Source organism: Carettochelys insculpta, chromosome 5 (assembly GCF_033958435.1).
Source record: "Carettochelys insculpta isolate YL-2023 chromosome 5, ASM3395843v1, whole genome shotgun sequence".
NCBI classification, from domain to species: domain Eukaryota; kingdom Metazoa; phylum Chordata; order Testudines; family Carettochelyidae; genus Carettochelys; species Carettochelys insculpta.
In genome coordinates this window covers 24,742,040-24,759,606 of record NC_134141.1, presented here as the reverse complement: position 1 = coordinate 24,759,606, position 17,567 = coordinate 24,742,040, and the positions used below count along the sequence as shown (strand labels likewise).

Genomic DNA, 17,567 nt, shown 5'->3' with positions numbered 1-17,567 from the left:
TTAATATTACACACCTGAGACTTGGAGACTGGCTGGCTTTTAATCATTTGTAATGCTTTGCTACCTGACAACAAGCAGTATATTATTTACAAGTGATTTCTAATTTAAGAAAATTGTTTGTGTATTACAGTAACTGCCAACAAAAAACCACCAATAAGAGGACACACTGCACTTTGTATTTCTAACTGAACAGCATCCCCACTTAATCATGGGACATCTTCGTGGGCGCTATTCGCGAACCTTGCTGTGAAAATTCTCTCACCAAATCAGAAGGAAGGTCATTAATACTACCATTTCAGACTCATTTTCTAGTCTTCTGATTAGTATAGCAATGGAAAAAAGGTATAGTAGACATCTAAACACTGTTAATGTTGCAGTACCTTAATGGGTAGATAGTCACAGAGAATTCAGAGTTACTACAGCTATATAGTCTGCAAAGGAACAACATTTATGGTAATTATGTACCCTGTGAAAGACCACATTTCTTTGTGACTAAGGACAGCTCCATACAAATGAAAACATTCTCAACAGAATGCATGAAGTTGATCTCTTTAGTTGATCTCTTTCACTGTCTTGGGTCAATATGATGCAATCTTAAGGAGTATATAATGTGCATGAGGAGATTTTTTTTAAGTGGCTGTGTATCAATACTCAAACACATGCCATCTTTGGAATGAAATTTTTTTTTATTTTACTGTGTCCAGTTACAATGTATATTTGGAACACTGCCACTGTCACTATGTAGCTGGAACTACTGGATGAAAACTTAGGTTTTTCAAATATGAAAGAAAGCAAAGTTCATAATTTGGTTTGGAGCAACAGCAGATAATTTTGTCAGACAATAAAACCTTCAGATTTGTTCATTTTCCTTCACCCTGCTGGAAGGATGGATCAGTTTTGCCTAGATCTTCTGGATATCACTCTAATCTGCTAATTTTACCATTTGAATGATTATTACAGCTGAGCAAATAATTTTCAACAAATAAATGAAGAACCTGATTTCTTTTTGGCTCAAGAGTTTGTTATTCAAAAGTATTCACCAAATATGCATTTCCTTACATCTCTACTGACTGATTTATAAGTTTTCTTCAAGTGTTCAAGCTGGGATTCACTGTGATTAGTCAGATGACATTATTTATTTTCCTCCGATTGGAAAACACTTCCACAGCATGAATACAATTAAATCACTTCCCTAATTAAAATAATCTGGCTCTTTTATTGTTTCCCTTCCTTTGGCATTTAAAGAGATGAGACACTCATACATTTTGGACTTTCCTGTTAAACTTAATTCTGTTTTACACCAAATATGCACGATAGAGATTAAAACCTAATTTTCCTTTGTGCAACATCATGAATCTAGGAAAAGATTAATGTGATTCTTTTGGGGGAGAATCTCAGAATTAAATATAATATTTTAAAACCAATTTAGTCTCAAAAATCCTGAATGACATTTCTTCAGACCCAATAGAGAGTACTGAACTGAGTTACAATTCTTAACCCTTTTTCCTCTGAAACCTAGCTCTCTGGGATTCTCGTAAATCACTTATTATTATTTGCATTAGCATATCAGCCAGCCCAGGTGGTAGGGACTGTCTGCAAATATAGAAAGTCAATTCCTGCCCTGAACATTTTACAGTCTAAGAAATTCAGTAGACAAAACTGTATTATCAGTGGAAAGAAGTGAATTTTCATTCTTCCCCATGATGCTCCCTGCATCACTTAGTTATTTGTGATACTGTATTTGTCTTCACTTGTTAAGTAACATAAAAATAGCTGCCCCTCTGAAGGATATTCTTCCTTTCAAGCACAAGTACCAGAGAGGTAGCTGTGTTAGTCTGTAGGTTTGAGAACAACAAGAAGTCATGTGGCACCTTATAGACTAACTGAAGCGGGTCTTTGCCCACATAACCTTATGCTCCAAAATATCTGTTAGTCTATAAGGTGCCACAGGACTTATTATTTTTCTTTCAAGTACAGTTAGATAAACCACAGAATGACTTCATTAGTTTATATAATCCAAGGAAACCTTGGATTCATATGAGCCTCTATTTGTGAACTGGTGATGAATACAGAGTTTACCGTGAAAAATTTCATAATATAGGAGGGAGGTGGGTTTTTTTCCCCAGAATAATTTCCTAAGGAGATCAATGCATCTTTTCATAGTCACCTTGTATACCAGTGATTGCTAACTAGCTTTAAAACTACTTTCATTCTTTCCTTATTAACAAGGAACTTCAAGGTCAAGATTCCAAGACCCTGCTAGTCTAGGGAAATAGGGAAATATAAGAACATGACCTTGGCAAGTTGTGTTAACTAACAGACTGTTAATATGACATTGCAGAGATTGGTTTGTATTCAACATTATGTCAGCAGGTTCACTGAAAACACGTTGAACATTGAGCTATTTAAATCAATCCTCAAACAATGAACAAGCCCTTTGAGAGTGGGCATTCGATTATTTGATCCTGCCACACTGGCACAGAAGTTTTACAGGAAGTACTAGAGATCACTACTTAAAGACACACTTTTACTCCCAAAGATCAATATTATTTTTGTTCATGAATTACCGTAGTTGCAGTAAAGCTGGTATTTTCCCTCCACTTACTACCTATGTCATTAACATCCTATCCTCCCTTGGCTTCCACTGGAGATGCTACATTCATTTGAAATTCTCAGCATTTTTTTTTTTTTGTAAATTCATTTTGATGCTTCAGAGTGAATACTTTGAGCTGGTTGAAATTTTTTGCTGATTCAAAATTTCACAATTTTTTCACCATCTTGCCACAAGCTTTTATTTCCACAAATTCTTCTCTTCTTGTGAATTCTGAATTTTTCCCTTCATAAAAAGGGAAGCCCCAATTACTTTTCTTACCTAACAATATCTGCACAGCCTAAATAGCCAATATTTTGAACAATCTTTGAATTCATCACAGTGGGGATTACTGGCAGGGCTAATATGTAAAAAAAATAATAGAGTGTGAGAAATCATCAGGAAAGGGATTGATGATGAGATAGAAAATATCATAAAGATGCTATATAAGATCTCACAACTTGAATATTGCATACAGTTCCAGTTGCCCTAGCTCAAAAAAGATCAATTAGAATCTGGAAAAGTACAGAGAAGGGCAACAAAAATATTTATGGTAATGGCACAGCTTCTATATGAGGAGAGGTTTAAAAAGACTCAAAGAAATGCTTGAGGGGAGATATGGTAGATAGCTATAAAATCATGACTGGTGCAGAGAAAGTGAATAAAAAGTACTATTTGCCCCTTTCCGTAACAAGAACCAGGGATCAACCAATGAAATTAAAAGGCAGCAGATTGAGGATAAACACAATTAAGTACTTCTTCACACAAAGTACAGTCGAACTAATTGCCAGAGAATATTATGAAGGCCAAAACTATACGTGGATTCAAAAAAGAATTACATAAGTTCAAGGAGGAGAAGTCTATCAATGACTATTAGCCAAGAAGGTCAGGGTTGCAGACTAGGGTTGCCAACCTTCTAACTGCAGAAAACCAAACTCCCCTGTCCCTGCCCCTTACTCAAGGCTCTGCACCTGCTCACTCTATCCCGCACTGTTGGTTGCACACTTTTCCACACCCTTCCTCACACACTTATTTTCACTGGGCTGGGAGGTGACAGGAGGTGCAGGCTTTGGGGTGGGGCTGGGGATGAGGGGGTTGGGTGCAGAAGGGGGCTCTGGGTCCAAGTGGTTTGGAGAGTGGCAGGGAACATGGGCTCTGAGAGGGGGTTTGTGTGTAGGAGAGGGCTCAGGGGGTAAGGGGTAGTGAGTGGTGCAGGGCTCCTAGCAGTGCCTACCCCGGGTGACTCCTGGAAGCAGCTGGCATGTCACACTGGATCCTAGGAACAGGGGTGGCCAGGAATCGCTGGGTGCTGCTCCCACCTACAGGCTCTGCTTCCACAGTTCCCTTTGGCTGTGGTTATCAGCCAATGGGAGCTGTGGAACCAGCGTTCTGCGAAGTGGCTGAAGGGTACACACCCAGGAGCCAGTGGCACATACTAACTGGACTTTTAGTATCCTGGTCAACAAGAGTCCCTTTTTAACCAGGCATTCCAGATAAAAACCTGATGCCTCTCAAGCCTAATTATGCTATTAAAATTAATCACATGATTAACCATGCAGTTAAACAAAAATAGAAAGTAATTTAAATATTTTTGGATGTTTTAGGCATTTTCAAATATATTGATTTCAATTACAATACAGAATACTAAGTATACTGTGATCATTTTATATATACTTTTCATTATTAATATTTGTGCTAGTAAAATAGTATTTTTCAATTTACCTAATAAAAGTACTGTAGCACAATCTGTATCATGAAAGATGAACTTGCAAATGTACAATAAAAACAACTGCATTTAAAAAATAAAACAATGTAAAACTGCAGAGCCTCGTACACCCACTCAGTCTTACTTTCAGCCAATTGCTCATACAAAAAAGCTTGTTTATATTTGTAGGATACAATGCTACTTGTTTCCTACATCATCTGAAATGAGACTAGGTAATTAGGTCACTTTTGTAGCTGATATTGCAAGGTTTTTATGTGCCAGATACGCTAAACATTAATATGTCCCTTCATGCTTTGGCCACAGTTTTAGAGGACATGCTTCCATGCTGATGCCAATGATTTAAAAAATGCATTAACTAAATTTGTGACTGAACTCCTTGGGGGAGAAGTGTATGTCTGCTTCCCTGTTTTACCCACATTCTGACACATATTTCACGTGATAGCAGGCTCAGATGATCAGCCAGCACACATTTATTTTAAGAACATATTCACTGCAGATTTGACAAAACACAAAAAGATGGTACAGGTTGAACCTTACTAGTCTGGCACCCTCAGGACCTGACCAGTGCCGGAGGAGAGAACTTGCCGGACGATGGGAGGTCAGTATTACCTAGGAACATTGCCAACACAACCCCTGCTTCCTGGACTCTTAGAAGACACACATGGGGTAAATTACAGCTACGGAACAGCACGGAACACTGAAAGCCAGGACTGGTGGCTGTAAACAAACTTTATGGAACCACAGGAAACTTGGCCAAACCCATGATGAGAGGTCATCTGGCTAAATAAAATCATGCCAGATTATGGATGTTACTGGATGAGAGTGTGCAGGTCCAGCACCTATGCTTGCACGTGCTCTTTAAAAAACAAAATCTGAAACCTGGGATCCATTGGTCCTAATGATTTTTTAGGAGTAGAAATGCTACCTCTTACTTATAAGGTCCCAAGCGTTAGACTATTAGAGGGTAAATTTAAGTGCTAAGTGCATAGCAGGCATAAGAATGTATGTCCACCTTTTTGTGCACACACAAGGAAAGGCTGAATAGAGGTGCCTAAATGAACATGTCCCTTAATAACCTTTGAAATACTCGTACAGCTCTCTTAAAATCAAAGGTTAGTTTAAATGAAACATTTCCCTCTTACATGAAATTTAAACAGAGCACCTCATTGTATAAATGGACTCAATTATTCCAGAATTCCCTATCTTACTGTGTTACTTTTACAGAAAATATTATGGGTCACTCCACTACTCTATCTAGTAGTGAAATGTTCTCTTACTAAAGGAAGAACACATCAGGATTGTTCAGAGGCATGCTTCAATTACATGAATGTGTTTTGTGGCTTCCAAACCACTTCTTTTGTTCTGGGCATTTGTGCTATTTCATTTTGTGAAGTGTTCATATACAACAGTGAGAGGTACTTTAACAGGAACAATAAACAGGTAAATGTGTGCTTGTGTGCCTTGCAGCAGCATTTATATCATATGAAACTAAAGTCCACAGCTAACATGAATCAAAGCCTAAGGCAGGAATTTTTACTTTCTGAACTTCTGATATATGTCCTGCAGCTACATATTATGAACTCCTTTTCCTCTTTCTCTCAATGGTATTCAATGGAGAGAGAATACGGCAAAGAAATATTCTCACATCATCCTTAAACAGAGCAACCAATTTAAAGACAAAAATCAGGAAAAGCAAACGCACCCACGCTCGTCTTGCTGATGATACTACTTAACACCAGATATTCCTGTTCCACATCTAAGAGGCTGCAGTAATAAAGGAGAAAGTCCTGCAATGGCTTAGGTCCTTGTTTAAATCTAAACAGTTGCTATAAGAAACCATTTCTCCATATTTAGAGCCCTCTAGAAACCATCCAGGTTCAAGTATTTCATCTATATGAAGCTATATGAGACAACATGGGTTGCAGTACCAGTAGAATACAGATAATATTCACCCTTATATCAACATTAAACATCATTTCCCAAGTTTTCTTAAAGCTGAATTCAAATTAGTACCTAGATGCATAACAACTGCACAGAGCAGAACCCAGGAAAGTCAATGGTAATACTGGTGGGAAGAAGCAAGCAAGTTGTTGTACATGTCTCCCCATAACATCTTCCATATTGAGAGCATTTGCCTGAGATTGTCCAACTGGTTTATAACCTTATGTTCCTTTAAGAAACTTCCCAGCTAGTGAAAGTCCAAAAACCTAGGGTAAAGAAAATCCACTTTCATCTATGATTAGTAGTGGGATCATTTCCCCTCCTATGAGACACTGATCTGACCTCAGCAATGACTTATTATGCAAAGGAATGAAGTCTCACATCCTGAAAAACCACATATAGAACACAATGGTCAATCTTGGCTTCAGAAGGTCACTGTGAGCACTCCAGCCCAGTGTTCTACTTCCTCTACTGATTATCCAGTGCATACGGAGCCCAGTTTTAAAGTGTCCTTCGCTCTTTAAGGCCTTCTGTGGGATAGGTTCTTGTAGCCTGAGAGTCGGCTTCTCCACCAGCTATCATGACTAGAACAAATAAATTCCTGACCAGCAGGGAAAGATCTGTGAGCTCGAGAGACAGACCCTTCACAGGAGCTGGACAAAGGCTATGCATTTTAGTATAAGAATGTTCACTCCCACTTCAGAGCAAAATTTAAACTCATCTGCACAGTTTACTTACTCATCCTAGCTACTGGAAAGTTTTGATAAAGAGATTAGTATGATCATTCCATTCAATTTTTTTTTTAATAAGGAGACACACATCTCACAGAACTGAAAGGGAGCTCAGCAGGTCATTGAGTCCAGTTCCCTGCTCTCTTGGCAGGACCAAGCACCATCTTTTTTTTTTTTTTTTTTGATTTATTTGCCCCAGATCCTTAAATTCAAGATGTGGTCAGATACTACAGTAATAGGTACATGCAAGATCCTACATAGGTAAAAACTAATCTAAAGGAGGAACAGATTTCTGAACCCTTTACATCCTTTTCTGGGCCATTTTAATAATTTCCTAATTGTTTAGTCCCTCATTACTTACTATACCCTTTGAGTTTAAGGATACCTGAAATGTCAAAGCAACAGAATTGAAATCACTTAGTTCCACCCAGTTGTAGATCAAAATCATGCAAAACTGCACATTTCGAACACTCTTCCGGCAAAACTATAAATCAGGAGGTTTCTGCTCAAAGTTGAATGCACATTCTAATGAAAGGTTCTCTCGGTAGTCATGGTAAACAAGGCCTGCTTTCTTTTGAATCGGATATGCTATGATCTTCATGTGGTATTATACACTGAATGAATACACTTTTCCAAAGTCTATTTTTTCTAACCTCCTTTCCTGTGTCATCTGGTCCCATCGCCAGATTCACAAACCATAGTAAATCTTCTAGTGATCACTGCCTGATCTTCCAGGCTGTAATGAAACCTGAAACCAGACAACTGCAGATGGTTCTAAGTTTTGTTGTTAGAAATAAATCTGTCCATACATCTAACTGCACACATGGAAAAGCATCATGTGCTGCACAGAATGTGAAAGGAAAATATGGCAAAATGAGCATTCCAATGCATTTGATGATGGTGCAATGATCAAAAAAGATGCCAGTAATGACAATTGAACGTCCCTTTGCCTTCCCAGCCCCCTTCATATATTCTCAGGCATAGGATGACAAAGGGAAGTCCACGGGTCACATGAATAGATACTGTAGACACGGTACACTGTTGGAACTCTCTTCTCCACCCAACAAGAACCACCCCAACTTTGCTGTTTAATTCCTTCAGTTTACCTGTTGAGGAATAAACTATCCTGCTACATACAGAATGAGTTCTTAAGAAAAAGATTGATGCCCTTGTTTAACACACTAAAACACTCCAGGTTACTTAGTTCGTTGACACTAAGAAGTAACAGGAACAGATCAAAACTTTGGAGCAGAACACCTTCAAACTCTGAACTGGGGATGAATGTTGCATCTGACCCCATCTTATCCGGCAACAAAATAACAGCTTGGATCAGAACATCCTTAATCTGGGGAAAAGCTCAGAAGTGGTTTGTATTTTATTGCTATCTCTAGCACGAAGAGATTCTTGCACCTTTGTTGCAGGAGCAAGAATATCTGAAACCAGCAAAGTGTGAAAAGGAGACAGCATGGCACAGTGGCTATACCACAAGAGGTATGGATTCCATTCATTCTGACAATGACTTATCACGTCAACTTGAACAAGTCATTTAAATGTACCATGTTTCACTTTCACCCTCTGTAAAAATGGGGATGATGATTTCCAGCACTCTTTTCAATGTACTTTGATATCATAGATGAAACACACTATATGAGTGCTAAGACCAAAAGGTAAACTGAGATAATTTGCTGTGATTTAAAGTATCAGCACTACCGGAAGAGCTGCATGTTCTCAAGAAGCATTCATGAAGTTCCTGTAGGGATAATTTTGGGTACTGTTTGGCACCATAATTTTTCTGAAAAGGGTACTGAATTGTTCTTTTTAAAAAAGAAAAATAGGCCTCCTGAACCACCACTATGCCACAAAGGTAAATAAAAAAAGAGAAAGCATCTCAGAGGGAACAAAATCAAAGCCACCAAAACCCCCAACCCTGCAATTTTGCCTCCCTCATCCCAGAACATGCAGACCTGGGTGTACCATTAGCTGGCTTTTGGGGCCATTTGCTAGGAGTTTGCAATATTCACAGCAATCAGCAAAAATAGGAAAAGAAAGAAAAGTTGAAGGATTAATATTTATAAACATTTTTTAAAAATTAGAAAGCCTGTTGGTCGCAGCACTTTGATACATCTACAGGTGGATGTCACAGTGTTCTGTCATTTGCCCCAGTAACTTAATTACAGATTAAATTAGCAATTACAAATTCATAGACTCTGGTAATCTCATAAACAATGAATAGCTTCGTATTGCAAAGGATGTTCCAGTGAAGTCAATCAGTTTGGTCTTAGGGTAAGGCCCTACAAAATGCAACTAAGAGGTATCAAAAGCTGTCCCTGTGCAGAGTAAGACATGGGCATGACAGACTTCTCAGGGGTTAAAAATCAAAGTGCTGCAGGATATGAGAATTGGTGATTCAGTAGGGAGTGTTTCTATGGACACCTCTGCCCTGAAGCTGGAAATGTACCTCCCAGCCACAGCAGACAGATATGTTAGCCCTCTTCAAGCTAGCCAGCTAGAAACAGCAGTGACGCACTGTGGCACAGATGGCGGCTCAGGCTAGCCACCCAGAGTATGGATCCAGAGAGCAGTCAGACTTCTACCCAAGTGGCTAGCCAAAGCTGCCCCCAGTGCTGCCATGTCCACACTGCTATTTTTGGCATTTTAGCTGAAGCAGACCTAACATGCCTGTCTACCCCAGCTTGGAGGCCTGCTCCTAGCTGCACTGTGGACATATTCCAGGAGTCAGTATTTAATAAATGCTTGGAAGGTGCTAAACTGGAGTAGTGGTTTTACTAATGAGAAGTAAATCTGAGATACTGATCTCTTGCAACCAGAGAGTCCATGAGTGCAGACATGCTGACCATGAGATCCTGGTTAGATTCTAATGTGGGTAATTGCATTTAACTGCAATAAAATCCCACTGTGGCTTTAATTGGCTAAGACATTCTTCATCCCCTCTGTCCCTAAAATGGGGGGTAGGCGTGGGGAGAAAGGGGACAAAGGGAGGCAACTGCTCCATGGCCCATCAATTCAAAAGGGCCAGTGGCTCCCTGTTACTTCCAGGAGTGTAAAGCTGCCCTCCCACCCAGACCTTGCCCAGGGGCCCAGCGGGGCTGGCCACTCCCCTGCCCTAAAGTACCATGTAATGTTATCTGTAACTATGATATAATACAATAGTTACTACCTTATGTAATGGCTGCTACATTTTGGTGAGAGTGAAATTAGTTCCCTCTCTACATATGGCAAATACCTGTCTTTGCATAAAGGGAGGGCCTGAATAATACCTCCCTCCTCTCCTCCACTGCACAACATCTGGGTAGGAACCTGGCCTATCTTTTACAGTGAACAGCAAGTTGGGAGATCATCAAATGTGTTAAATAAATATATAGAGATACACTCCTCATCGAGTTGGAAGGGACCTCAGGAGGTCATTGACTTCAATCCCCTGCCCTCTTGCCAGGACCAAGCACCATCCTTTTTTTTTTTTTCTTTTAATCTATTTGCCCCAGATCCCTAAATGGACTCTTCAAGGAGTGAACTCACAACTCTGGCTTTAGCAGACCAGTGCTCAAACCACCGAGTTATCCCTCCCTCCTGGCCTGACTGCCCTGAGGAAAATGGCTAAACCTACCTACAACCAGACTTCTTCCATTGTACAGCTCTATCCTGGTGCTGCAGAGACAAGCATTTTATTCAATCCCATAGATCACATTTAGGTTTGTGAAAGTTGCTACATAAATGAATTAACTAAAACATTCCTGATGATAGTAAGAGAACCCACACATAGGGGTTCTCCTACAGTGAAGAAGAATACTAACTAGTATGAATTTTATTTCCACCAGCTTAACTCAACTATTTCAAATATATCTTCTAGTGTATTAATTGGCTTCTTTGGTTCCCTATTTTTATCCTATTTCCCAGATATCTGGAAAAATTAAAAACTTAAAACAGAGCTCTGCTTTTTGGGATCTTTTAAAATCTCCTTTATAAGCAGATATAAAATGCTTCATCAGCTTTTCCCCAGAGCAAAACTTAACAGCTAGTCTTACTGACAGCAAAGAATTTTAACAAACAAAAACTGCATGTCTAGTGATGTTTCTTATCTATTATGATCAAATTAGGGTTCACGCTCTATATACATCCTTTTCTTCATCTCTTGGGAAGGTGAACCCTGCCCCAAACCCAAAGATACACTTTAAACTGAACAGGAAAATGAAGTAGCAATGGCTCTGGACCCCTTTGAAAGGCTGGGCCCATGGGCAATTGCCCTTTTTGCCCCATGTCACTGGGCATGACTGAAGTATACTCTTAATTTCTTAGAGAATTTCCTTCTGTAACAACATCATCTACACTAAAGAGTGTCAGCCTTCTTGGATGAGCTTAAAGAGCTTAACAGTCTATGGTTCATGGTGTTAACACTGGTACAGGTTGAACCTCCCTAAGCCGGAACTCTCTTGTCTGGCAACATCTGTAATCTGGCATGATTTTAGTTAGCTGGATGACCACTCATCATGAGCGCGGCCAAGTTTCCTGTGGTCCCATACAGTTTGTTTACAGACACCAGTCGTGGCTCTCAAGCTACGTCTACACGTGAAGCCTACATCGAAATAGGCTATTTCGATGAATAACGTCTACACGTCCTCCAGGGCTGGCAACGTCGACGTTCAACATCGATGTTGCGCAGCACCACATCGAAATAGGCGCTGCGAGGGAACGTCTACACGCCAAAGTAGCACACATCGAAATAAGGGTGCCAGACACAGCTGCAGACAGGGTCACAGGGCGGACTCAACAGCAAGCCACTCCCTTAAAGGGCCCCTCCCAGACACAGTTGCACTAAATAACAAGATCCACAGAGCCGACAACTGGTTGCAGACCCTGTGCATGCAGCATGGATCCCCAGCTGCAGCAGCAGCAGCCAGAAGCCCTGGGCTAAGGGCTGCTGCACACGGTGACCATAGAGCCCCGCAGGGGCTGGAGAGAGAGTCTCTCAACCCCTCAGCTGATGGCCACCATGGCAGACCCTGCTATTTCGATGTTGCGGGACGCGGATCGTCTACACGTGCCCTACTTCGACGTTCAACTTTGAAGTAGGGTGCTATTCCCATCCCCTCATGGGGTTAGCGACTTCGACGTCTCACCGCCTAACGTCAATTTCAACTTCGAAATAGCGCCCAACACGTGTAGCCGTGACGGGCGCTATTTCGAAGTTAGTGCCGCTACTTCGAAGTAGCGTGCACGTGTAGACACGGCTTCAGTGTTCTGTGCTGTTATTTAGCTGTAATTTACCCCTAAATGTCTTCCCACAGCCCAGTAAGCAGTAGGAGTGCTGGTAATGTGACAGACAATATTGACCTCCAGCGATTCAGCAAATTTTCTTGTGCAGCAAGAGTCAGGCCCCAAGGGCGTTCTATTAGACATACGAAGGGTCCTGTGGCACCTTATAGATTAACAGAAAAGTTTAGAGCATGAGCTTTCGTGAGTTAACTCACTTCTTCAGATGCTGACCGGTTAACTAACAAAAGCTCATGCTCTAAACTTTTCTGTTAGTCTATAAGGTGCCACAGGACCCTTCGTTGCTGCTACAGATCCAGACAAACGCAGCTACCCCTCTGATACTTGACAATTAGACATAGTTATCACAAACCATAAATTTTGTATTTGATTTGAGAAGACAGAAAACTTAGTACCTGGAATTTTTAATGCAGTTTTTTTGTTGTTGTTTTAGGTCTACTAGCAATAGCAAATTGTAGACATGGAAGATTAATGCAGATGGATTTCCAAAGCCATTATGAAACTTGAGGTAGTAATGCACTCCCAATCATATCTAACACATCAGTATTTAATGTAAATGCTTCATTAACACTCAGGAATGTTTTAGCTGGATGATTTGCAATACGCTCTTTCAAGTAATTAGATGCTTCACTGCACTCGACTCTTTGTTCCATGGGTATATCTTTGACTCAGATGATGGACTAAGCTCTCTTTCCATGCTGTCCCTTAATATTGTCCTAGGATAGGAAGAAATGTCTGACTGTGCTCTTACTTCTGCACGGTCAAGTAAACTTGACCAATCAAATATTTGTTCACAAAGCCATATTGGGGGAAAAGAAAATTAAGCCACCTCTTAACTGATCTCTTTCAATTAGTTTCTCTTTTAAATGGGTGCTTTTGAAGGCTACTTCTCTCCACCATTCAAACATGAACCATGTTCTTTCATACTACGCAAACTATTCTGGATAGTGTCATTAAAATGTCACACAATGTTCCACAGCCAAATACATATAAAAAACCCAACTATATACAGTAGATTTTAACATATCACAGAGGTACAATAACTTCTACACAAGTGCAAGGACATGGATGAGATATGGTAAAAGGTACAAATGCTGGGTGATTCGGGGGGGACTAACTGAGCAAATGAAAGGCAGAATGGGCTCAGGTAGTAAAATCTGAGTGTCTTAAGCAAAGAGGATGTTGTATTATATACTAGAAAGGAGCTGGAGTTTGATCTACAACAAATAAATATCTGGCACATCTGTAAAATCTTCCCTCCAAATACCTTAAAGTATTTTGTGAACACTGAAATATTAAACCTCAAAACAAACTTCTGGATTAGTAGTAGTATTTAAATTTTACATACAGGAACATTAAAACATGGAGAGATTAAGTGACTTGCCAATAGCCACATATGAAGTTTGTAACAGAACCAAGAACCGAGCTGACATCAAGACAACTTCAGCAGGGGAAGGTCTCCTTGATAGAAGAATATACGGTCCATGGGAAAAAAAAATGAAAGAAGAGTGTGCCTGGTATTTGGAGAAGGGTGGGCTAGCAAGTGAAAGATGAAGAGAGGTAGAGACAAGGAAATAAAGTCCACAAAGATTATGAAGACTAGAGGGAGGACTTTGTAATATTTTCTGAAATGGTTAAGAAATTAAGACTTCGGACGATGGGGCTGATGTGTTCTGCCATATGAACAAAACCATTGAAAGTTAAATTTACATGGATTTTAAAGATGCAACTACAGAAGCCCAGAGGAGAAGGGGATATGCATGAGAATTCAAGAAGTGTAGTAATCAAGATAGCTTCCCAGTTGTAATAATATGTATTTCAGATACAGTGCCTGTGTACTTCCATCATGTTGAACACTAGAGTTAGCCATATTTTAAACATGAGTCTTATTTTGGCACCCGAGTCATTGGTTTCCAAATGTGAGGAACTCAAGCATTTGTATTTAGTTTGCCACAATGTTACTGCAGCAGCAGTATCATGTTATCTCTTGGCAACAGCCCTCAAGCTATAGGTTATCCAAATGTTCAGAGTCAGAACTTGCAGTATTTTGATCTAGTCAGGTAACACCTGTGATGTGGATACTGTAATGGGAGATATTTCAGCATTAAATGTATTTTTACAAGCACTGAACCAGAAATCAGTAAGTACTGGTGAAGTGTAACACTGAATTAGAAATTGTGATCTCTCTTGCCTGTGTTAGTTTTAGTTATTAAGCAGTCTAAATGCTGACTCTCAGAAATCCTTTACACACACTGCTGCAGCTTGAAGAGAACTAAACTGTATGTATAGGTCCATAAAGTCTTTTACCCTTTGAATAGGGAAACTTTGCTCTCTAAACATTTCCCATGGAAAATATTACTATAATTTTACATTCTATTTATAAAATGCTCTTGGAATATAATTGAAAACTACTGCTTTTATTCAGGATTTAAATTGGGTATAATCACCCCCTCTATTTTTTGACAAATTGTCCTTGTAATGCTATATAATAGGTTATAAATTTAGCAGGCAGTTCAGAGAGCCCTAGTCATAAACTGAGGAGAGAATTCTGCATGGTAACAGCCATGCAGTGGCCATACTCTCTTTTCACCCTTTCCCCCTGGTTAAAGAGGAATCCCCAACCTAGATACAATCAAAGATGAGGTCAAGGTAACCATGTACATATAGAGTATTCTGAACTCTGCAAAGAAATCGAAGTGGGTGAGTTTTCTCCAACTGACCGGCAGCAGGGGAGGTGTGACGCATCGGCATGTCCCGAGAAAAGAGAGAGATCCTGAATTGCCTCTTCAGAAATAGACCTGTGTGACTGTAGGAAAATGGGGTCCACAAGGAAAGAATAAAAACCTGTTTCCAGCAACTGGGGGATGGATAGGCAAGGGGAAGGAAGACAGCTCCCCATCTCACCATGGCTAACTTATCTTGCCAACTCCCCGCCCCAAAACTACTAAGACATAGCTCTAGTCCCTTTGTCTCCCCACTGAAAGAGCTCCACTGCTCTCAGGTATGGAGGGGTGCGCATTACTCTCCACTTTATTGCGGCAACAGGTAATTTTTCTATGTTTCAAGTATTTTTTGCTCATGAATGGGGGAAATATTTGTTCTTCGCACATTTTCATATTCTTACATTGACCTTCAACTGCATGCACAATTCACTCTGACATGGCTGGTATATGACTCTGAGTGCCGGCATAAGCTGCAGACACAACAAGCTCCAGCTCTGGATAACTTTAGAGGTGTCAGAAGGTATCAGTCTGATTTCTACACCACTAGTGGAACCAAAAGCTATATTCCAACAAGGGAGGTAGTAAGTGGAGTAAGAGGAAGATTGGGGCAGTGGACAAGGCTTCCTAAATCTCAGGAACAGGATTAATTATGGATATCCAAAGAAAATACTCCTTGAGGGTATTTCCCTATTGTGTTTTACACATTTGTGCAGAGCCTAAACTAAGCACGGTGACAAGAAGAAGTCTGATTTCTAGTCTCTTTTGACTTGCCCAATATATTTGCATGTGGTCTACTTTTCAGTTACTTTAGTAGGTGATGTAAACTAAAAGCCTCTGTTTATATGTGGTGTGCTTTACTGAGCCTCTAAAATATTGTTCAATATATTGAAAAATGACCTAGAATCAAGGCAAAAAATATTTTTTAAAGAGTAAAATGTAGAACCTGCATAGGAAAGATCAAGAATTTTTATAACACACTTCGAACAAAAAGACAATCCTAATATCTCTGGATGAGATGGGTTGTCAACTGTTCATTAGTTCCTGAATCTGTGCAGTTGTCTAGCCCTTTGCTCTCTTGATTTGTGCTTAGGTAAGGAATGTGTTTGACTTCTCTGTCTTTGAGGACTGGGACCTGACACTGTCAATTGGCATTTTCTACTTCAGGCTGCTAATTATTTAGCATTGTAAATATGGGCACAGGTGCACAGTTGAGCAGTATCTTCACAGCAGTGTCATTCTGTATTCTGGGGCAAGCAGCAAGGATGCCACTATTTCCTGTATTTTCTGCTAGAAGTGTAAGAGAAAGGCATCAGAGAACAGCCATCTGTTTGACTGACCCAGTTATACAGGTGTTCCTTATTTTATCTCACCCATCTGGTAACCTTAATAATTAAGGTCTGACAAACCTCCAAATAATTTTTGAAACAAACTCAATTACATTATGTTTTGTTTCAATGAAGGTTATTTCTCAGTCCTACATCTCTGCTTGAGAAGCCACCAACTTTTCAGGCTTCACTGAACCATGAACTCCCACTCAGCAGCCTTCCTCTATTAGCTCTTCTCTATTTCCTGTGCCCTCATCTAGCTTCCTCTGCCTTTTGGATCCTCTGACTGCCACAGGTGCGGTCAGGCCAAACTCACTTTGAAACCTTGAATAATCTGGCCCACAGCAAAATTTGGTGTACTTTGAATTGCATTAGGAGTTAGATCTGAAAGTTCAAATAGATGTTCTGGGGCCAAGTCATCTTTTTATTTTCAGGTGTGTGTATATGAAAGTGGAGGTACATGAGGCTGTGCACATAAAACAGTAGACCTAGACTGGACAGTCACGTGAGGGGTCAGTTACAGTAACAGAAGGGCTGGGGGCACAGTGGAAGCTCAGTCAATAGGTGGACAAGAATGGAAGAGGCAGGAGAAGGGTTACATAGTTTTTGGTAGAGTGACGGGGAATAAGGGTCATCCATAGTTCAGGAAATAAGAATCTGACTTAAATCTCTGAAAGTTTTTAAGGTTAATTCATCTATGTTAATAATGCGTGTCAGTAAATTTATTCTTCTGCCTAAAATGAGTTGAGAAATTAGTTGAAAACAATCCTGTTTTGTAAACAGTTTCAGATTTCACAAATTGGCCATTTTTGGGTGAAAATTTGATGCCTCAAAAATTTCCAACACACTAGTCCCATGTAATGGCTGGGCTCCTTAGCTAAAAGAGTTTTGTTGTCTCATCCCAGCTTCAGGTATCTATATCATAAAAGTGGCCATCCCAATCAGCTCTAAAATGCACCTTTGTTGAAACTTCTCAGGAAAGAGGCTGTGGATTCAGTTGCTATTGAAAATTGTTTTCTTCTCTGCTTGCTAAATGTACATGAAAGTATAGGTTGAACTCCTCTAGTCTAGCACTCTCTTGTCCAGCAACTTCCATAATCTGGCACGCTTTCAGTTAGCCGGACAACCACTTATAATGGGTGGCCAAGTATTTCCCGCGGTCCCATAAAGTTTTACAGCCACCTGTCCTGGTTCTCAGTGTTTTGTGCTGTTATTTAGCTCAAATTTACACCTATCTTCTAA

At 40.0% G+C, this 17,567-nt stretch overlaps 1 protein-coding gene across 4 annotated transcripts in view; it reads right to left on the bottom strand.

Moving 5' to 3' along the window:
- Positions 1-17,567, bottom strand: part of TRPM3 (transient receptor potential cation channel subfamily M member 3) — a 503,278-nt gene that overhangs the window by 143,439 nt on the left and 342,272 nt on the right. The window lies entirely within an intron of this gene.